Raw genomic sequence first — 22,147 nt, 5'->3', positions numbered from 1 at the left:
CAAGGCGGATAGCTAGGTTAACCCATTCCCCCTAACCAACACAGATAGCTAGGTTAACCCATTACCCGTATACAACACAGATAGCTAGGTTAACCCATTACCCGTATACAACACAGATAGCTAGGTTAACCCATTCCTGGTGGAGGATTCAAACAAAGCTGTTTTTATTGTTTTAGACAAAGTGTTTCACTGTAACCTGAAGAGATGTCAATACAGTTAAACCCATAGACAGGGGGTGGAGCCACATGCTGGGGGGGGTCTGTCTGTCTGTCTCTCAAGTGATGTGCAGCATCAACCTGTCTGTCTGTCTGTCCACAGTGATTCACTCTCTGAGGTTTTTCTACACGGCGTCGTCTGGCCTCTCATCCTTCCCAGAGTATGTGTCTGCTGGGATGGTGGATGAGGTTCAATTTGTTCACTATGACAGCGTCAGTAAGAAAGCCGTACCCAAACAGGCCTGGATGGACCAGCTCACCAGAGACCTCCCAGACTACTGGGACTGGGAGACTGATAGAGAGCTGCGTAACCAGCAGGTCTTCAAGGTCGACGTAGAGAATGCTAAGAAGCGCTTCAACCACACGGGAGGCATGTTCATACATTATGTACACACACACACACACACACACACACACACACACACACACACACACACACACACACACACACACACACACACAAAAATGTACTATAACTAAGCACGCACGCATGTGCCCACGTTCGTGCACGTGCACATGCTGACACACACACACTTGCGTGTCCATGACAACCAACACACTAGGGGTTCAACGGATCACACGATCACTCACGGTTCGGATCGTGTCACGGTTTTTGAGTCATGGGTCGGATCAACAACAACAATAAAGATAACAAGACAAATGTGACTTTAAATAAAACCGTCAAACTTGTAAAAACAAAATAGAGTGAACAATTAGGTAATAATCCTGCCTCCTTTAAGAATAGTCAATATTTTAAGAAAAATGCAATCTGAGGCATTATTCCTTCTTCTTTTTAACATGGATAGTAAATAATCCGTAACCCTGGATTTACAACTTTAAATTCAGGATGTCTGCATTGCCTGGGGAGAGTTTAGAGTTCATATTTGACGGTACAAGTATGGTAGCGAAATACAGTTTCTGTCATTTGGCATTTTGTAAATCCATTGATTTCTGTTGGAAGACTCAGGGTGCACTCACACTAGGCCATCTGGCCGTGGCCGTGGCCGTTTTCACACCTAACCGTGCTCAAATCTGCCCGTGTGAGTGGCCAGTCTGGCCAGGCCAGGCCAATTTGGCCACTTGGGAGAGGTGTGCTGCTACGGTACGGGCCGCCACGGTACAGATGCTAATGAGCCGACACACGCACACGCACGGCTAAGCAACCTGAGCTGGATGACGTATAGTCCATGCGCGACCACGGACATAATAAAGGCGACGAGCCTTCTTTCCCATTAAACGGTAAACATATTTCCAAATAAGCAACAGACTCAGCAAAGTGCGAACTGTGTTCTCTGTGTTGTTGTCCATTGTTGTTAGAACTCTGACTGGCGGCAGACTTTATTATGGTCCATGCAGCGGACGCTTGGGTGATGACGTGTTACTTACGACGTGATGACGTATGTACAAGAGCCTACCGTGGCCAGGCCACATTTGCGACGGCCACCGGCCACGTCCAGATTGCCTAGTGTGAGTGCACCCTCATTGCTCATTGTAAGGGGGGTTGGTTGTAGTCTTTTCGCTCGGTTCTAGCCCAACTGTTGATACGGAGAACCGAGCGAAAAAACTACAACCATACATAAACATTCCTGCTTCCGGTTCCTGTTTCTGTTTCCTCTCTCTCTCTCTCTCTCTCTTGAGCAGCATGCCTACGATGGAGAGGACTTCATAGCGTTTGACCTGAAGACCCTGACTTGGGTCGCTCCAGTACGTCAGGCTGTCCCCACCAAACTGAGATGGGATCAGAATAGAGCTATGAATCAATACAGGAAGAACTACTACACCAAGGAGTGTGTTGATTGGCTGAAGAACCTACTGGCCTATGGGAAGAGCACTCTGCAGAGAACAGGTAGAGTCACATGACCTGGTGGGCATGGCCGACTCATGTCTGGTGGATTAACTGATACATTACAGCAGTAGTTATTGAACTGTTAACCCGTGAACTTGGGTTATGTTTATCAGCGTTACTATAGAGATCATGAAAATAGCTGATTTAACGGGAGTCCGGGCGTGTGCAGGACCGAACCGCGCTGTATGATCACTGTTACACTGAGCACAGAGAGTGAAGAGTAGCTGAGACGGTAGAGGGCTTAGAAACCATCCATAAAAAATAGGCTATTTATTTCAGGTACCCTGTTTTTGCACCAAAAAGATTTGAAAACCATGAAAGTTTAAAATCTCTCTCTCTGACTTCCCCCCCCCCCCCCCTCCCCCCCTCTCTCTCTCTCTCCCCCCATTTATTAGGAATTACACATTTAATTTAAAATACAATTATTTATTTCCTAAATATTTTCCTCATCACTAAAAATGCGTCGTATTTCCACCAATTAATAGAAAAGTATCGAAAGTGGTACCGATAAAGACTCGGATCGTTAAGGAGTATCGAAAATGGTATCAATATCAATAAATATTAATGATCCCCATCCCTAACTGTCACTCTGCATCCACAGGCCGTGACTGACCTCTAGTGGAGGAGATGAGAGCAGAGGAGGACGGGTCGGAGGGCCGTAGCACCGACTTCTGGGCCCTGTGTACCAGAGGTACTGATGGCCCCCCCCCCCGAATTCACCCTACTACCCAGGGGTAGGATGGGCCTACAACTGGTGTACAGTATTATGTATAAATGTTGCTGTTTGAGATATTGCTTTATAATTTACAGTTGGTTTATAAAGTAACTAATGTACTGTTACTGATATTTACTGATGTGATTATACAGCTGTTGCTATTGCGGGTGGATAATGTCATCTACAGTTGGTTTATAAACTAACCAATGTACAGTTACGAATACATTACAGATGTTATTAAGCAGCTGTTGCTGTTTCATGTGTATAATGAGATTGCACCAAACAATTAAATAAAGGAAGAATTTTCAAACTTTGTGTTGAATGAATAGTTGTTTTATTTGCAAACTAACAGTTAATGTTAAAACATACAGACGCAGGCGTATCGCCCCCAAATGTATGCTGGGTAATAATTGTGTTAATCCCATATCTGCCCACAGAGTCGATGCGTCCTCATCAATAAGTCGTCAACAGAGCAGAATTCGGCCAACAACCCTGAGCAGATTATTAAAGAGACACAGGGACTGTCAAGTCTGAAACAAGATTAAAATAGTTCACATTCTATGGATAAAATAACATTCTTATTGCTAAATTAATTAAAAAAAAGTCATTATGAATTTGAAATAATATGTGTGAAAGCAGACCTGGAGACTTGAGGCTTGACATGACCTGTGAGACTGGACTCTGACTCCCTGCTGGGAGACTGGACTCAGACTCCCTGCTGTGAGACTGGACTCAGACTCCCTGCTGGGAGACTGTTCTGGACTTGACCTACTTGAGACTTGACTGCTTGGAGACTCGGGTCTCTCTCTCTGGAGACAGAAAGTAAAGATGTGGTCACGTTCCATAAGGGCTGTTTTAAACGATCAGTGTATCAAATCACTGCATGCATCGTTAGTCTGTTGCATAATTATTCCAAAAAAACAATGCTTACAAATATGTCACTTCTTTAAACTGGTCTGCCAGCCCAACCTTAGCTGTGCTAAGGTAGGCCTGATAATCAAACATCGGAATAATAAGAAATATTGAGATAATGAAGTTCAAAGAAGAAGTGAAACAACAAGCAAATAAATCATTGACTGATAAGTGTCAGGGAAACGTGTGTGTGTGTGTGTGTGTGTGTGTGTGTGTGTGTGTGTGTGTGTGTGTGTGTGTGTGTGTGTGTGTGTGTGTGTGTGTGTGTGTGTGTGTGTGTGTGTGTGTGTGTGTGTGTGTGTGTGTGAACCAAATAAACGCATCACCGCATGACTGTCGCCGACTCAGACACTCGGTGATAAACTGTCAGACACTCGGTGATGAACTGGCAGACACTTGGGGATAAACTGTCAGACACTGGGGGGGAAAAACTGTCAGACCAACAGTCTCACTTCAAATCCCGACTGTTGGCAAGGGCACTTTAGCTTCTGTCACAGACGGGTAACAGTACCCTTCGGCGTAGGGTGACCATATGTCCCGCTTTGTGCGGGACAGTCCCGCATTTATATTACATTGTACACGTCCCGCAAATTGAGACGTTGTCGTCATAATCTTCGCTCTGTGAATGGTAGGGGGATAAATATATTATAATGAAATATAATAATTATATTATTAATTATTATCATTCCAATGATAGAAATGTGAAGATAGTTAAATTGCTGTCATCTATGAAAGTAAATCGCACCGCACGACTACGAGAGTTGCCTTTATTTGACGCACCACCAAAGTAAAAGGAAAACAGCACATCCAAAGAACAAACATGTCATAGTCAGTGATGGTGGCGGCAACGATACACACACATGTTAACATTAAACAACACACAACTACACGCAACCCCGAACCCATTAACCCCACTTAACCTAACAACAAAACAAGTTGACAAAAGCCCCCTTTTCAACTGTCAACCCCAATTCCCAGGATCCCCTGCGCGACCCCGGAGGAGTCGCCACAATAATAACGTTTTTTCTGACTCCCGCATTGTCTGTGTCGTTTCACGAAGTATTCACCTCCGTGTGAAATGGAAAAATGACTCAAGCGATCTTCACACAAAGCATTACCAGAATTGCCTTGCACTGGTTTCACCCAGGGATAGATAAATTCCCATTCTTTATTGTAGCTGCATTTCCTCAGCCCTAGTCGTGCTTTCCTCCGTCCCGTGCTGCATGCCGTTCTGACCTGATTTGGTGGAAGCCAACAGCTGAATCTACTTGTCAATTTTTTTTCAAAATGTTCATGTAATTTTTCAGTAATAAACACACATTGCACATAGATATTATAGATCAATGTTTTGTAATAATAATGTCATCATCACGTAAAGCTTCAGCAACCCTGAACACGCCCCTGTTCGTCTCGCGGTAATCAGGTCACCTGTCGCGACTCGCGCTCTGTTTGCAGTGATCGATCTATCCGTTGCTGCGTCGCGTTACTTTCTTCAAAAAAACGAAACATCTCCCGAACCGTTTATCACTAATGTCTCAATATACGGTAATCTTAATAATGGTTAAGAAGTTGAATCATAGCGTGGTGTGAATGTTCCGGTTAACGGTTATGACTGATTGATGATGGGTCTGTTCTTCTGTTCTCCAGATGAACCGCGAGGTCACGAACACTTTTCGAAGTAAAACGGACCACAAGATCTGGAGCAGTTGTGAGTAGTGTATTATCCACGAAGCCGACCTGATATGTTTAATAATGTTAGTTCTGGATGTAATTGGAGTTGAACTGTTTTAAATGAGTGTTTCCTTGTAGATATGGGTCTGTTGTGTCTGATACCTTGGCAAAGTCACACTTTAATTGAACCCTTGGTTGTATTGTTTGGGTTTTTCCCTTTTTTTAAGGATTTTTGATTTAGTATTTTAATCTAAATATTATGTCTTCTATTCCTCAAACAGTTTATTGCAAATAATGTTTTTATGACCTATATTGTCTTATTGATTTGGATACCTGTTTGCATTGAAATTATTGTATGTTTGAAGGAATTCTGTTAGTATTGGAACACGCCCCAGTCTGACTCGCCAGAAACCATGGACCTATTAAAGGCAGAAACTCGACTCGTGGAAGCACGAGACCTCAGTCAAACTTTAAAATGGCCTCCATCATAAGAGTGTAAACTTGTGTGGGAAAATGACGGCGTACAATTCTTCTCTCTAGATAGACGGTAGAGCGACATAACTGAATTGACACTTGGGGATAAACTGTCAGACACTGGGGGGGATAAACTGTCAGACCAACAGTCTCACTTCAAATTCCGACTGTTGGCAAGGGCACTTTAGCTTCTGTCACAGACGGGTAACAGTACCCTTCGGCGTAGGGTGACCATATGTCCCGCTTTGTGCGGGACATATGGTCATTTAAACGTGTGTGGGAAAATGACGGTGTACAATTCTTCTCTCTAGATAGACGGTAGAGCGACATAACTGAATTGACTTGAATGTGAACAAAATAAGTCGCTTAGAAGCTATTCACTTGGCTTTGTGGATTGTTGAAGAGCAATCTTTGCAGTTAAATGGGATAGAATATATCTAGCTTTCTACCTGACTCTCATTCTAATTGGATGATGCACTAATTAAATGAGGGCCCCTCTTCGTCTTCACTGAGGTCACCTGTGGCGGCTCGCGCTGTTTGCGTTGATCCATCTGCTGCTGAGTCTCGTTCAGTAGATTATCATAAATCATATGTTGGTTTCCACAACCGTTATCAGTCAAATGTCTATTAGATCAGTGTACGGTAATCTTAATAATGGTTAAGACCTTGAACCACAACGTGATGGGAATCTTCCGGTTACCGGTTATGAGTGACTGATGATAGTTTTGTTCTTCTGTTCTCCAGGTGAACCCCGAGGTCACGAACACTTTTCACTTTTCGTCTTACCCCGAGGTCACGAACACTTTTCGAAGTAAAACGGACCGCAAGATCTGGAGCAGCTGTGAGTAGTTTATTATCTACGAGGCCGACTTGATATGTTTAATAATTTTGGATGTAATTGGAGGTGAACTGTTTTAAATGTGTTTCCTCAAGGATATTGGACCATTAGGGTGTCGTGAGTGGATGTTGGTGTTCATGTTGGTTGTGCGGCTGATTTAAGAGGTTTAGAGTCAATGCGTTGGTCTAGTCATGTATTAATTGAACCCTTAATGGTTGTATCAGTGGTTGTTTTGGGATTTTTGTTTAAGGGTTGGTTAAGTAAACAAATATTTGTTTCAAGTTTTAATGACATTTCTACGTTTAACTAGAATACGTTTGAAGATTGAAGCCCACTGACTTCCATGGTAACAGTTGATTGAAAATATCAAAAGCCTAATGATGAACAGGTTTTTTTTAACTTGAGTAGGTGACTCTAGAAATGTGGGATTAGATGGTTGCCAAAGAGGAACGATTGAATAGTTTAAATGAACATGAAGCAATGTTGCTACTGTGTTCAGTCGTTAATTTGTACTCTGAAACTGATCGGCTCGTCTTACTCCTTCACAGGTCAAGAAGAATAAACAGATTCTGTGAGTATCCCAATTGAACCATGAAGAAGAAACTGCGAACTGTAAGTCCAGATCTTTCCTTTTTGGGGCATCATTTTGGCCCCCTGTTTGGTCTGGTTGGTCAGGGTCGATGGGTGAAGATTGATATAGTTAAAACTTAAAGTAGTGCAGTATAGGTTCAAAGTGAATGGTGTACCACTAGTTGGATCTCTATGGGTAAAGCTATAACATACTACAGGGTTGTGTTCAGACTTTCTTCTGCCCACTTCGCCACTACTTCCCTGAACCTTGCATCACTTTACGTGTGTGTTGTCTTACTGATGGGGGTCTGGTCTGAGCGATCAGAGATGCATGCTAGGGTACTGTGCTGTCTGAAGTCTACAGTTCTGTAGACGTGCCCTCTCAGGGGAAACCAAGTGTTTAAGAGGCCGTCGTAACGTCGGTTACGTGAAGGGGAATGTCTATCAATATGGTGACGGGACTCCCCTGAGGAGAAACGCATAGGGCAAGACGTGAGGGCTCCTCCTCTCAGCAACTAGAACACAGCCTGGTTCCTGCACCTGAGAACCATGGAGCACATTTCAACGTTCTCCTCCATACATCTTGAAGCCGTAGCGACGGTTTCTCTACCTCCACAGCTGGAGGAGAGCACAATCGCAGCTCAGAATGGGTCCATGTTGGGGTCTTTCCAGGTTGGTTTCTGATATGAGGGGACCATCTTCCAGGCCCAGCTGGCCTCGCCCATTACTCTGCAGTACAGCCCTGAGAAAGACTTGCATCTGAGCCAGCAGAGGGCTCATCGGCCTGCTGCTCAGATGGGATGAAGAGGATCCTGCTGTTCAAGACCCACCACCCCTCCACTGGGTGGGCCTTCTCAACAGACCACCTACCTCACCCCTTCCATCAAATCCTGGCCCCGTCCTCGGGCTCATTAAGCGGCACCATTTGAATTTGAGCATCACTGCGGACAGTACTGAACAATATTTAACGATGAGTATGATAACGGGTACGGCTTGGCTCAGAGGTAGTGCGGGTTGACTTGTAACCGGAAGGTTGCTAGTTTGATTTCCGGCTGCTCCTTGTGTAGTGCAGAGATTTCCTGGAGGACACCTAACCAGAACTATTTTGAATGCCAAATGTCCTAAATGTAACAATAGTTTGTCTATACTACTTGTTAATGAAGTCTGAAATTTGTATTTCTTACATACATGTGTGCGCCTGGTCAGAGTTTGACCATGCATGGGGTTCCTATGTCAGATTTTAACATGCAAATGGTTCTTCATGTGCGCGTGGTCAGCTTTTAACCTGGCAAATGGTTCATGTGATGGTCAGCTTTTAACCTGGCAAATGGTTCTTCGTGTGATTGGTCAGCTTTTAACCTGGTAAATGGTTCATGTGAGTGGCCAGCTTTTAACCTGGCAAATGGTTCTTCGTGTGAGTGGTCAGCTTTTAACCTGGCAAATGGTTCTTCGTGTGAGTGGTCAGCTTTTAACCTGGCAAATGGTTTGTGTGAGTGGTCAGCTTTTAACCTGGCAAATGGTTCGGTTGTTTGGTCAGCTTTTAACCTGGCAAATGATTCTGTGTGAGTGGTCAGCTTTTAACCTGGCAAATGGTTCGGGTGAGTGGTCAGCTTTTAACCTGGCAAATGGTTTGCGTGAGTGGTCAGCTTTTAACCTGGCAAATGGTTCTATGTGTAAGTGGTCAGCGATTAACCTGGCAAATGGTTTGTGTGAGTGGTCAGCTTTTAACCTGGCAAATGGTTCGTGTGAGTGGTCAGCTTATAAACTGGCAAATGGTTCGTGTGAGTGGTCAGCTTTTAAACTGGCTAATGGTTCGTGTGAGTGATCAGCTTTTAACCTGGCAAATGGTGTGAGTGGTCAGCTTTTAACCTGACAAATGGTTCTTCGTGTGATTGGTCAGCTTTTAACCTGGCAAATGGTTTGTGTGAGTGGTCAGATTTTAAGTTAACCTGGCAAATGGTTTGTGTGAGTGGTCAGCTTTTAACCTGGCAAATGGTTTGTGTGGTCAGCTTTTAACCTGGCAAATGGTTTGTGTGAGTGGTCAGCTTTTAACCTGGCAAATGGTTTGTGTGAGTGGTCAGCTTTTAACCTGGCAAATGGTTCTTTGTGTGAGTGGTCAGCTTTTAACCTGGCAAATGGTTCTTTGTGTGAGTGGTCAGCTTTTAACCTGGCAAATGGTTCTTTGTGTGAGTGGTCAGCTTTTAACCTGGCAAATGGTTCTTTGTGTGAGTGGTCAGCTTTTAACCTGGTAAATGGTTCGTGTGAGTGGTCAGCTTTTAACCTGGCAAATGGTTCGTGTGAGTGGTCAGCTTTTAACCTGGCAAATGGTTCGTGTGAGTGGTCAGCTTTTAACCTGGCAAATGGTTCGTGTGAGTGGTCAGATTTTAACCTGGCAAATGGTTCATGTGAGTGGTCAGCTTTTAACATTGCAAATGGTTCTACATGTGAGCCTGGTCAGCTTTTAACCGGCATGGGGTTCTACATGTGTGAGCGTGGCCAGGGTTCTGGTCCCCTCAAGATTTAAACTGTTGCTTTAGGTGGAGGCCCATTATATGTTTTGACTTTTCAGCTACGTTTCTGGATGAGTTCAGCCCGACCAAATCACCACGGAAACAAAGTGAGTGGTACAGGCACTGACTGATTTAACGCCAACAGGTTCAGATCGTCACGACAAACAAGGTCTACGATGGGAAGGAGCAATGGATGCCTGAAACAATGGATGATGGCCTCCGGATGGACAGAAGTTTTGAAATGTACCAAAAGATCTTTGGAAATGGTTACTTAAGCATGAGAGTCGGCGACGTGGCTGCCCTTCCTAACCCTGGAGGACGATGGCTGGCGGGCCCTCTGGATGAAGACTTCTGTGCTGTGATGAAAGCCTAGCTCAGGCCGAGGTATAATTTATAGGTCCACTTGATTCAGAAACCAACCTTGGAAACATCCCAACCATGGTCCTCTTCAAGCTGCAGTTATGCTGCTCTCCAGAGGAGGAGGTAAAGAAACGTTCACTGGGGCTTCAAGATGTATGAAGAGGAACATTGAAATCTGCTCCATGGTTCTCTCAAGTAGGAGCTAGGTTGTATTCCACTCGCTAACTGTTGGAGCCCTCCCATCCTACCCTTGGTGTCTCTCTTTGGGGAGACCCTGTCGCGGTCCTGAAGGATGTTCCAGTTTGTGTAACTGGTGTTACGACAGCCTTTGAACACTTGGTTTCTTCTGAGGGGGTACATCTACAGAACTGTGGTCTTCAGACGGCATATTATCCTACCATGCATCTCTGGTCACCAAGACCACACCCAGATCAGTAAGGCAACAATCATGCAATGTGAATGCAACGTTTGGAGAGTAGCAAGGAAATGGACAAAAGGTGTAAGAGCATCTCAAGTCTGTAGCTCTGTTAAGGGGAGGGGAGATTAATGGTTTATTTTAGCACGTTGTTTCTCTAAGAAATACACTTTATACCTGTAAATATCTAGATAATTTACAAAAGTGGTCTGAGATAAGGGATGTCAGAGATATTCGGGTTAACTGTGGTTACCCAACATGATGGTTATACGTTTATTGTACAGTTCTAAGCCTTGTTTATTGTTAGTCAATTTGTTAGATGGGGGGAACTGTGTAGTTAAAATTACTAGTTCTGTACATAAACCAACAGCAACAAACTACTAGATCGACTCAAGGTAAGTCTGTTGGCTGTATTGTGAGATGAGACGATGGACCCCAAGTTCTTCATCCTCGTTCAGCTCAAGGTGAGGTGCTGGTTACGTTACTTATTGCTGGTTAGGTTTTAGTGTTGGTATTCCAGTTGGAATATCATTCATCACTAATGAGTGTACACTATTGGGTCATCTGGCAGTACGAGTAGGATTGGCATTTGCGTAACCTCATCACTAACGAGGGTACCCTATTGGGTCACTTTCAGTACGATCAGGATTGGCATTTGCGTAACCTCATCACTAATGTGTTTACACTATTGAGTACTGGCAGTACCCGATTTCCACCGGTAACCATCTGGCAAATTTGTCTTGTGCTTTAGGTAAGACATAATTCTAAAACATAACATTAGTTTCTGAATTGTTGTGCGTTTATCTCCAAATTTTACCTACGTCTTGGCTAACTGCGCTGTACTTAAGTCAACTGACTCTCACTGCATACCGAACTACATTCTTGCCCGCACATTTTTGAGTCGCGAATAAGATCGGAGACAATTTGGCATTTTCATACTACGGAGTACGATCGTCCCAGCAGCTGAATGTGGCAAAGTATAATTTTACTATTAAATTAACTATTGATACTGCTAGTGAGGTAAATATCTGGGCTGTAAGTTTCAGTTAAACTCTACCAAAATGCATGGAATTACTTTTTTATTATTTTTTTGTGGTGAATAGTTAGGTAACCTTATGAAATTAATCAGCAGCTAAAATCACGGAACCATGTCCCACATGCTTATACAGTAATATGGACTAGATAACTGTACCGAGCTGAACTTGTAACTGTATTTTGTGTCCCCAGGTGTCTGCCTCCACACCTCCCTGCTGTCACCACTGGTCTAAGAAGTCCATAATGGTTAGGTAAGGGCACTTTAACGGTTAGCTAAGGGCACTGACGGTTGGGTAAGGGCACTGTAACGGTTGGGTAAGGGCACTGTAACGGTTAGCTAAGGGCCCTGTAACGGTTGGGTAAGGGCACTGTAACGGTTAGCTAAGGGCCCTGTAACGGTTGGGTAAGGGCACTTTAACGGTTAGGTTAGGGCATTTTAACTGTTAGGTAAGGGCACTTTCAGTTTCAGGGCTTGGGCTGAATAACTTTCTGTAGTTGTTGTGGCCTCTACTAGACTTCAGAAGTAAAAGGAGTTGCTCAATGTTGTCATTTGCACAAATCAAATGGTACAGCTGGTCAAATATGGTAATTGTAGCACAAGAGTAGCATTTAAAAGTAGCTGCATCACCTCCTGTTTGTAGTGGTTGTTACCATGTGATCCCAGTGTGATGTTATTGCCGTTGTGATGTCTTGTTTTTAATCTGATGAATGTTGTGTCAACAGTGTGGGAGGCGCAGCTCCAGTACTTGCTTTCTTGAACCTGTGTGATGCACAAGATGTTGATCCAACCGCACAGGTAAGCTTTTGGTATGGAGGGTTTCACATTGATGCCACCGTATTAACCCATCTATAACATTATGACCTTCCCAAAGTGAGCTCTGCAGGGTGGTCAGGACGGCTGTAGACGTGGAGGGCGGGCGGGGAGCCAGGCTCACCAGTGTAAGTGGCGTTTGATTGGGTCATTTAACTTGCTGTTGTGATACTATGGAATATATTTGTTCTGATGCGTCAATGTTGCATCCATTTTAATTATAATTGAGTTACAAGGATTTATATCGGGGAATATGCTTGATTGTGATTGGTTCAGTACCTTCAGTGTGTGGACGTTCGTCTTTCTTAAGACGGCCAACCTGTGTGTCTCTAGTTAATAAATAAAGCTAGGAAGTTACAGCACAGCTATTTAGTTATAGCACGTTGTCTTCCGAGATTGAATCACATGTACATCCTGTATGAAACAAGACGGCAGAACGTGGTTATAAAGATGCTGTCTGACTTCACAGGACGTCCTGGGCGAGGCGTGGGGCGCCAGGAGGGACCGAGGCTGACCACCCAGCTGCTCTGAAACGCCCAAGGCCAGGCAATATTTTAGTTTTTTGTTTTTTCTTAATAGTAGTAGTTCTGATTTTCATTGTGACATTTTGCCAAAGCTGTGATTTGAGATAATATCTTGGGTCATCCGAGTAGTTGGCTGTTTTTGCCCCTATTGCTGCTCATGCTACTATAGTTTATACATTACTCAATAAGTTTAAATGTAAACATAAGAGTTTGATATTTGTTACCGCTTTACAAGTGCAAGGGTGTTTGTTACCAGATGTTAGACGAGCTACCACAGTTGTTACTAGACATGGAGGTGAAACCACCTGTTTGTCACCAGACATGGAGGTGAAACCACCTCTTTGTTACCAGACATTGAGGTGGAACCACCTGTTTGTTACCAGACTTGGAGGTGAAACCACCTGTTTGTCACCAGACATGGAGGTGAAACCACCTGTTTGTTACCAGACATGGAGGTGAAACCACCTGTTTGTTACCAGACATGGAGGTGAAACCACCTGTTTGTTGTCCAGAATAGGACCCGTGGTGGAGGGCAGCTAGTGGGGAGCAGTGCTGGAGGACCTGCTGGGAAGGACATCCCTCGTTGGGGTAAAGACACCCGTCTCTGAGGTGATTATCACACTCACCTCAACGCACTAAAGAGTACTACTATTGCTGCTAAACGAGCCACTTAACCTCTCCTACAGCTGTCTCTTCAGCCATCCTTTTGACCAAAATTAATTAGAGAACAGTCCCTGGGTTTATATTTTAATTGAGCCTCTTAGTCATTTCTCTTCTAGATGTGAAGGCTGCAGAGGACCCACCAGGATCCCCTTGGAGGACAACCATTGGACTACGTGAGGTCTTTGGAAGGTAAATGACAGCTGTTGGTCAACAGTGAATGCTCATAATCTCGTCATGTGACAACCAGAAGTGCACTCTTGAATTCACTTTTAGATTCCTTTAGTTACAAATAACTGAAGATGCTTGGTCCTACACGATGATTTCCAGAGTATCTATGTTGGGGGCAGGTTTCAAAGAGGAAAATAAATCTCTATTCATCTTGTACACTCCATCCAGCACTACAGTTCTGAATGCCTTCCAAAGAATGAAGCCCACCCCCCATGGCTCAGCTAGTGGCGTTCACCGGACCAGGAACCCCGAGACCTGAAGGAGGAGCCGTGCATCTGGAGGAACACCATGAGGCTACCCGCCAAGTATTTCTCGTAAGTTGGCATAAACTGTGTAGTTTACTCCCAGACATTCCATCAAACTACCACGGATACCAGACTGCCCATACCAGTGCTCTGTTACCAGACCATCAAACTACCACTGATACAGACCCCACAAACCAGTGCTCTGTTACAGACCATCAAACTACCACTGATACAGACCCCACAAACCAGTGCTCTGTTACCAGACCATCAAACTACCACTGATACCAGACCCCACAAACCAGTGCTCTGTTACCAGACCCTCAAACTACCACTGATACAGACCCCACAAACCAGTGCTCTGTTACCAGACCATCAAACTACCACTGATACCAGACCCCACAAACCAGTGCTCTGTTACCAGACCCTCAAACTACCACTGATACAGACCCCACAAACAAGTGCTCTGTTACCAGACCATCAAACTTTTGGTATGGAGGGTTTCACATTGATGCCACCGTATGAACCCATCTATAACATTATGACCTTCCCAAAGTGAGCTCTACAGGGTGGTCAGGACGGCTGGAGACGTGGAGGACGGGGAGCCAGGCTCACCAGTGTAAGTGGCGTTTGATTGGGTCATTTAACTTGCTGTTGTGATACTATGGAATATATTTGTTCTGATGTGTCCATTTTGCATCCATTTTAATTATAATTGAGTTACAAGGATTTATATTGGGGAATATGCTTGATTGTGATTGGTTCAGTACCTTCAGTGTGTGGACGTTCGTCTTTCTTAAGACGGCCAACCTGTGTGTCTCTAGTTAATAAATAAAGCTAGGAAGTTATAGCACAGCTATTTAGTTGGAGCACGTTGTCTTCCGAAATTGAATCACATGTACATCCTGTATGAAACCAGACGGCAGAACGTGTTTATAATGATGCTGTCTGACTTCACAGGACTTCCTGGGCGAGGCGTGGGGCGCCAGGAGGGACCGAGGCTGACCACGAAGCTGTTCTCAAACGCCTAAGGCCAGGCATTATTTTAGTTCTTAGTTTTTTGTTTTTTCTTAGTGGTAGTAGTTCTGATTTTCATTCTGTGAAATTTTGCCCAAGCTGTGATTTGAGATAATATCTTGGGTCATCCGAGTAGTTGGCTGTTTTTGCCCCTATTGCTGCTCCTGCCACTATAGTTTATACATTACTCAATAAGTTGAAATGTAACCTTAAGAGTTTGATATTTGTTACAGCTTTACAAGTGCAAGGGTGTTTGTTACCAGATGTTAGACGAGCTACCACTGTTGTAACCAGACATTGAGGTGAAACCACCTGTTGGTCACCAGACATAGAGGTGAAACCACCTGTTTGTCACCAGACATGGAGGTGAAACCACCTGTTTGTCACCAGACATGGAGGTGAAACCACCTGTTTGTTACCAGACATGGAGGTGAAACCACCTGTTTGTCACCAGACATGGAGGTGAAACCACCTGTTTGTTGTCCAGAATAGGACCCGTGGTGGAGGGCAGCTAGTGGGGAGCAGTGCTGGAGGACCTGCTGGGAAGGACATCCCTCGTTGGGCTAAAGACACCCGTCTCTGAGGTGATTATCACACTCACCTCAACGCACCATAGAGTACTACTACTGCTGCTAAACGAGCCACTTAACCTCTCCTACAGCTGTCTCTTCAGCCATCCTTTTGACCAAAATTAATTTGAGAAAAGTCCCTGGGTTTATATTTTAATTTAGACTCTTAGTCATTTCTCTTCTAGATGTGAAGGCTGCAGAGGACCCACCAGGATCCCCTTGGAGGACAACAATTGGACTACGTGAGGTCTTTGGGAGGTAAATGACAGCTGTTGGTCTACATTGAATTCTCATAATCTCCTCATGTGACAACCAGAAGTGCACTCTTCAATTCACACTTTTAGATTCCTGAGTTACAAATAACTGAAGATGCTTGGTCCTACACAATGATTTCCAGAGTATCTATGTTGGGGCATGTTTCAAATAGGAAAATAAATCTCTATTCATCTTGTACACTCCATCCAGCACTACAGTTCAGAATGCCTTCCAAAGAATGAAGCCCACCCCCCATGGCTCAGCTAGTGGCGTTCACCGGACCAGGAACCCCGAGACCTGAAGGAGGAGCCGTGCATCTGGAGGAACACCATGAGGCTACCTGCCAAGTATTACTAGTAAGTTGGCATAAACTGTGTAGTTTACTCCCAGACATTCCATCAAACTACCATGGATACCAGACTGCCCATACCAGTGCTCTGTTAGCAGACCATCAAACTACCACTGATACAGACCCCACAAACCAGTGCGCTGTTACCAGACCATCAAACTACCACTGATACAGACCCCACAAACCAGTGCTCTGTTACCAGACCATTAAACTACCACTGATACCAGACCGCACAAACCAGTGCTGTGCTACCTACCAGACCATCAAACCACTGCTATCACCAGCTGCTGATGCATGTTACCAGAGCAGAAGAACTACCACTGTGACGGTTGCCAGACTTTGAGGTCAAACTACCGCTGTTTGTTACGCCCAGACTTCCACGAGGAGGGGGACTGACGGCTGGAGGACCTGCCTACTGGTGGGGCGAGTGACACCCGGCTCTACAGGGATGACCATGGAGGAGAGAGAGCGGAAGCCTGTGCATCCTGAAGGGGAATCAGGTACTGATGGTGCTGATACTGGGCAGGATGGGGTGTTGGGCTACCCATCAGATGGTACTGGTGGTGCTGATACTGGGCAGGATGGGGTGTTGGGCTCTCCATCAGATGGTACTGGTGATGCTGATACTGGGCAGGATGGGGTGTTGGGCTCTCCATCAGATGGTACTGGTGGTGCTGATACTGGGCAGGATGGGACGTTGGGCTCTCCATCAGATGGTACTGGTGGTGCTGATACTGGGCAGGATGGGGTATTGGGCTCTCCATCAGATGGTACTGGTGGTGCTGATACTGGGCAGGATGGGGTGTTGGGCTCTCCATCAGATGGCACTGGGCTCCAACCCCAAGGCAGAATACACGTAATCACATGCATCAGAATGCATGTCATCACAAGTCTCTTTGGATGAGGGTCTGCTAAATAACTGAATGTTGTCTCATTTTGAATAGTGACAGTGATCCATGTCATCTATTTCTGCAAGGAGCGGTTGAAGAGCTGTGTTCAGTCTGGGAAGGACACACCTGAGCTGTTTCACACTGAGCTGCTTCACACCTGCATCTCTAACCAGCTGAAGCCCTTCAGGTCAGTAGTCCTCTGCTGAAGATTACACGAGCTAGGATATTGTGTTGATTAACTACTGTTGTAATGACCTGTTTAACGTGACACTGCATTTTCTTCTCTGGCAACATTTCAGTGACCAACAAACGGTGCCTCATCACAGCTTATCATCGCTGGCCTGAGGATTCATCTGCTACACTCACACAACGTGACTTTGTCACCATCTGCTGCACGTTGGGATGCTAACGTGTTCCACCAGGGGTTCCTTCCTTCCCGCAGTGGGAGTGTTCCTTGTCCTTCAAGGAGTTAGGGTTCAGTGTTAGGGACAGAGTTAGGGAGAGATGGTTGAGTCCTGGCTGGTTTACGATGAACTGCTCTAACGCTTTGGCAAAATGTTTCAATGTGCAAACACTCACATACACATACAATGTATAATAAGTGTTTATGAAATAAATTCTGTTATAATTCTGCATGTTTGTGTAGGGGTTTTATTACCATTAAACAATTTTCTCTCACCGCAACCTCCCCACTGCTCTCACCTTAGCCTCACCTTAACGTCCCCCATCTACCCTTACCTTAGCCTCCCTTCTCCCTTCACCCTAAACTCCTCCCTACCCTCTTCTCTACTTTAACCTGCCCTCATCTTAAACTGCCCCTTCCCTCACCTTAAACTCCCCTCACTTCTACCTTAACCTCCCTCTACCCTCACCTTAACCTCCCCTCACCTCTACCTTAACCTCCCTCTACCCTCACCTTAACCTCCCCTCACTTCTACCTTAACATCCCTCTACCCTCACCTTAACCTCCCCTCACCTCTACCTTAACCTCCCTCTACCCTCACCTTAACCTCCCTCTACCCTCACCTTAACCTCCCCTCTACCTTAACCTCCCTCTACCCTCACCTTAACCCCCCCCTCTACCCTAACCTTAACCTCCCCTCTCTCCCTAAACTCCACGCTACCTTAACCCTCCTAACCTTCCTACCGCTCCCACTATGTTTACTTTTCTCATTCAATTAGTCTTATTTAAGCGACTACGATGTAGGTGAAGTATAAGATATATAATTAAATTAGTTTAAAAATGACTGTAATCCATGAGAGATGTAAGGTGATACAGTATGTATCCTATTGCTACGAGGCTTAATGTTGAAGATCCTAATCGTACAGTCCCTACGCAGAGGCACCAACGCCTCGGCAGCGGGGCTCCGGCGGGAGACAATCGTCTCTGGTTCTTCCACTTCCACATCAATCTGAAGTAGACTGAGCCGCGACGTGGAGGAGAAAGGGATCGTCTCCCCCGGAGCCCCGCTGCCGGCTGCCGAGGCACCAGCGCCTCGGCAGCGGGCAGCGGGGCTCCGGGGGAGACGATCCCTTTCTCCACGTCGCGGTTCATGCACTTGAGGGAGTCAAAGCCAAAGTTCCTTTCCCCCAATTCCTTCTCAACCAGGGATGAGATAACCCCCACTACAAGTCTCATGGTGGAAAGACCAGAGACGTCAGAGAACCGACGGGTTACGCGCCACAACACCAACAGCGGAACGGTTAACCAAATAAAGAAGTGTACAACACTTGCGTTACAGTGTGTAATCACACACACACACACACACACGTGGCGCTCGCACGGTCGTAGCTCATTGTCTGATTGGTGGGCTACTATGGCGACACATAAGTGCCATAATTCACTAATGTGATAAAAGATACATTCGGGCGTATTATATTTTTCCACATGCGTAGATATTAACTGCGAGCGCGCAAATGATCTCTGCGTGCGCGCAAATTACCTTTGCGCGCGCAAATTACCTCAGCGCGCGCAAATCACCTCAGCGCGCGCAAATCACCTCAGCGCGCGCAAATCACCTCAGCGCGCGCAAATCAGCCTCGCGCGCGTAACAGTCTCTCTCGAAAGATGTTTTTACGCTCGCTCAAATTTAATTTTGGCACTATGGGGGAGGGAACCAAGGCAGGGCGGGCTTTCCTATGATTGGCCGTTTCTGAAGCGCGATATTTGATTGACAGCCCTCCTCAGCCTTCCTCTCATTCAAGTCTGAATTGTACAGTAAATGGCTGAAACGATAGTTACGTATTGTAACTCTAGATTCTATGAGTATAGGCGCAGCCTTTTAAGGCTATCTCTATTGGGTTATCCCTAGGCGTGAGCCGTAGCACTGAAAAATGTGTAATCCCCGACCACCAACAGTGTGGGCCTCAATTACGTCCGCGTGCGGCGTGCCTCAACGACGTCCGCATTTCGCAGATATAGTCGGGCGCCGGCAGACGTTCTGCTCCCAATAAACAGCTTTTCTTCAGCTATTTAAAGGACAATGAGGCCGACACTTAAAAGGCTGCGCCTATACTCATAGAATCTGGAGTTACAATACGTAACTATCGTTTCAGCCATTTACTGTACAATTCAGAATTGAATGAGAGGAGGGCTGTCAATCAAATATCGCGTTTCAGAAACGGCCAATCATAGGAAAGCCCGCCCTGCCTTGTTCCCTCCCCCATAGTGCCAAAATTAAATTCGAGCGAGCGTAAAAACATCTTTCGCGAGAGGCTGTTTTGCGCGCGCTGAGGTAATTTGCGCGTGCGAGAGGCTGTTTTGCGTTCGCATAGGTAATTTGCGTGCGCGCAGAGATCATTTGCGCGCTCGCCGTTAATATCTACGCGTGTGGAATAATATAATACGCCCGAATGCATCTTTTATCACATTAGTGAATTATGGCACTAATGTGTCGCCATAGGCTACATTCTCTGGGCGGTTAAGGCAGAGGAAGGGGAGGTAACTTGGCCCCTTCGGACGACATATGGGGCCACATTCTAAATCGGGGCGTCTGAGCTTTCATATTTCAAAGGCGGAGCAGAATACCTGGTGCTCTTTTCACACCTAACGCCATTCCTAGCTACTGGGGGACAACAGGCAGGCTAGGGGAACTCATATTAACGTTAGAAAACCTCATAAAGTGAAATGTTCATGCCATCTCTTAGTGGGTTATATTCACAAATTAACAATACAATATTAACATTCTGTTTTATGTGCAAAAAGCAATGAAAATGAAGAGTGAATGAATGAAAAAATGATAGCTTGTTTCTTTTAAACAGTCCTTTGTCAGATTATCAGAGGGAGGAGTTCTAGAGTTTAAAGGCCACAGGCAGGAATGACTTCCTGTGGCACTCAGTGGTGCATTTAGGAGCAATGAGTCTCACTGAAGGAGCTCCTCTGTTTGACCACAGCGTTGTGGAGAGGGTGAGAGCCATACTGCAGGATCGCCCGCAACTTCAACAGCATCCTCCTGTCAAATATAAAGAAACAGACACAAACCACAGAGATAGAGGAACGTCTACGGTACAGGACTCTAGGGAAGAGGAGTGCTGAGTAGAATAGAATGGAATTTAATCGAATGCAGACAGTAGAGTAGAGTAGCGATTGAGGCTGTGACTGTGATTAAGGGATCTACTAATTGGATTGACTCGAGAAGACTGATAGAAGTGAATAGAATTGTATCAAATAATAGTTTGAAAGAATGCACACTACCTCTAGGCCCACAACTCACTAAAAACACTGAGGCTAAAAGTCATTTATAACAAAATTGACCTGGTTTGTGATCTGATTCCTATTGCTACTCAGCAATCAAGGTTATTATTGTAATGACCAATTTGATTTTGGGATGACAGGAGCGGCCAAATCACCTGATACACAGGTGTACTAAAATATGTTTTACTCATGCAGAGACAATTCTAATTCTTCGGAAGTCAATTCTAAAGGGAATTGACTTCCGTAAGCATGCCGTATTTACAGATGGATTATAGATGATCGTTCACTAAATACACGAAGCGAGGACAAAAACAAACGAGACTTGCAAATCCTATCCTCGTAAAGGGAGAGACAGGAGAATCCAATCCAGTACTGTGTGATCGCGGTGTCCAGTTGACAGAATAATCATCTAGTTAGAGATTCGTTGTGACTTTCTCAAGGATGATGTCTGCATTCCACCGGCCCAGTACTTTTATATCAGGGACTTGGTTGATGAAATAAAATAGCCTACTTTCATGAAAAATCAGCCAATCAGATATGGGAATAACTATCCAAATGAAGAAGGACGTCGCTCTATCAATCTCTCTGGAAAGTGGACTGTACCCTGCCTTGGGCCCGATCATTCTCAACCTTTTAGAGCAGTTTGTCGGAGACGAAGGAATCTAAGGAGATCTGGCTCCATCTACTGGTCATGACGGGTATCGTCAGTGAAATATAAAGTATGGACACAGTAAATAATGATGACACATGCAACCCTAACCCTAACCCTAACCCTAGCACCGCCGCGCTGCTCGGCATCGTGTCAGCCTCCGAAGGATGACCTCACCCGGGACCAGGAGAGGTGGTATCATGACCCTACGCCACTTCAGTGGGAGTTTCAGTCCGTCTGTGCACGGCACCTTTTCAGCGGTGCGCCTTCAGCCAGAGGGGGCGCCAATATGCCAATTTCCCACACAATGTTATGGTACTTCATAGAAAACCGTGCCTAAAATGCCCCCTGCCTGGTCTGTCTGGAACCAGGAGCGGAGCAGGTCTGAGCGGGTTTACTGCGTCACTCGGTTACTTTCTCTTTCAGTTTTGCCGGTTCATTCTACGGCTCCCAGAACAGTCGGCTATCACTGTGTTGATAACGCCCCCCGCCCCGCAGCGCTACGGACACACCCACACCTCGAGAACATCACCGGAGATACTGAGTTCTATTTCATTACTTTAATAACCTTGACTTGTGTTGTTTTTTGCTCACACGTTTTTGATCTTTATATAGTTTTGCGTCTGTTTTTACTACTGTCCTGTACTTTCGGTTATGACACGCCATTTACTTGTGAGGGCGTTGTTTTCCTACTA

At 45.3% G+C, this 22,147-nt stretch overlaps 1 protein-coding gene and 3 long non-coding RNA genes across 5 annotated transcripts in view; all 4 read left to right on the top strand.

Annotated features, from left to right (window-relative positions):
- The window catches only part of LOC115544510 (uncharacterized), an 84,456-nt gene extending 81,367 nt beyond the window's left edge, over nt 1-3,089 (top strand). Inside the window, exon 2 of the long non-coding RNA XR_003976890.1 lies at nt 2,663-3,089. This is a non-coding gene — a long non-coding RNA (uncharacterized LOC115544510). The remainder of the gene's footprint in view (nt 1-2,662) is intronic.
- LOC115544457 (uncharacterized) overlaps nt 1-22,147 on the top strand; it is a 993,561-nt gene that overhangs the window by 664,453 nt on the left and 306,961 nt on the right. The gene's annotated exons all lie outside the window — the stretch shown is intronic.
- On the top strand, nt 10,403-14,095 carry LOC115544504 (uncharacterized). Of its 2 annotated transcripts, none has more exons than XR_003976882.1 (6): nt 10,403-11,812; nt 12,285-12,357; nt 12,434-12,500; nt 13,409-13,505; nt 13,676-13,748; nt 13,956-14,095. It is a non-coding gene; the product is annotated as an uncharacterized LOC115544504 (long non-coding RNA). The 2 variants fall into 2 exon arrangements; XR_003976881.1 differs by having other exon boundaries at nt 12,842-13,505.
- On the top strand, nt 15,889-17,742 carry LOC115544508 (uncharacterized). Its single transcript, XR_003976888.1, has 4 exons — nt 15,889-16,226; nt 16,593-16,719; nt 17,196-17,296; nt 17,409-17,742. It is a non-coding gene; the product is annotated as an uncharacterized LOC115544508 (long non-coding RNA).

This window comes from Gadus morhua, chromosome 5 (genome assembly GCF_902167405.1).
Source record: "Gadus morhua chromosome 5, gadMor3.0, whole genome shotgun sequence".
Lineage (NCBI taxonomy): Eukaryota > Metazoa > Chordata > Actinopteri > Gadiformes > Gadidae > Gadus > Gadus morhua.
The sequence above is the reverse complement of the archived record's forward strand: the minus strand, read 5'-3'. Positions and strand labels throughout refer to the sequence as shown.